We start from the raw sequence: 1150 nt of genomic DNA, 5'->3' as shown, positions 1-1150 counted from the left end.
AATAAATTCTCTTTTATAATTGTTTAAACATTCTCTGATATTTCTAATAATTCATTTGTAACAATTAAACAATAAATTCTCTTTAATAACATTTCCAACAACTATTTAAAATTTTCAGTTGATCATTTCTAGCGATCGAGTCACTAATACGTTTCTACGAAATTTTTTGTTAACTATTTCCCGACGAGCGATTAACGCGGTCAAATAAATTTCAATCGGTAGGGAAATTAGAGCTCAGTATAAATCGAACTTTCGTTGCGTACACATCGACGCAAATTTTAGAAGTAAATTTTTATATAATGTTTTTGAATATTCTATTTGTTTAAAAATTATCTAATATTTCTAATAATTTATTTGCAACAATTAAACAATAAATTCTCTTTTATAATTGTTTAAACAATTTCTAATATTTCTAACAATTCATTTGCAAAAATTAAGCAATAAATTATCTTTTATAATTGTTTAAACATTATCTGATATTTCTAGTAATTCATTTGTAACAATTAAACAATAAATTCTAATATTTCCGAATACTCTATTTGTTTAAAAATTATCTAATATTTCTAACAATTTGTAACAATTAAACAATAAATTCTCTTCTATAACATTTCTAAGCACTATTTAAAATTTTTAATTAATCATTTGTAGTAATCGAGTTACTAATACATTTCTAAGGAATATTAATTAACTGTTTAACTAATTTAATCTTTTACTATTAATTTGTAAAACAAGAATATTTATGCAATATCTTAAATTAGTCATTAGATTGATCAAACAATTATGCTTTATTTTACGAATATCTTTTCAATTTTTAATAAATTACTTAAATTCAGTACAGTCGTGATTCGTGTGATAAATATATGAAACAGTGCTGATTTACAATACATTATAATGAGACCCGTGCGTAGTCACCTCCACGTGGTGGGTCTTGGTAATTGATATCATTTTAGAAACATTAATGTTTGTAAAACGATATCAAGCTAAGAACTACGCATCCTACAGTTCAGTTTAGACCGTGTAAATTTCTTTCCTTTTTTTTATTTCAAGGTCTAAACTGAACTGTAGGGATAATTAGTTGATAAGTAAACTATTGGGCCCCCAGCGGGCCACCGATGGACGACGAGGGATCACGCATGGACATCGTGGGATG

The sequence above is a fragment of the Frieseomelitta varia genome, unplaced genomic scaffold (genome assembly GCF_011392965.1).
Source record: "Frieseomelitta varia isolate USP_RPSP 00005682 unplaced genomic scaffold, Fvar_1.2 scaffold_163, whole genome shotgun sequence".
Lineage (NCBI taxonomy): Eukaryota > Metazoa > Arthropoda > Insecta > Hymenoptera > Apidae > Frieseomelitta > Frieseomelitta varia.
This window is presented reverse-complemented; position numbering follows the sequence as displayed.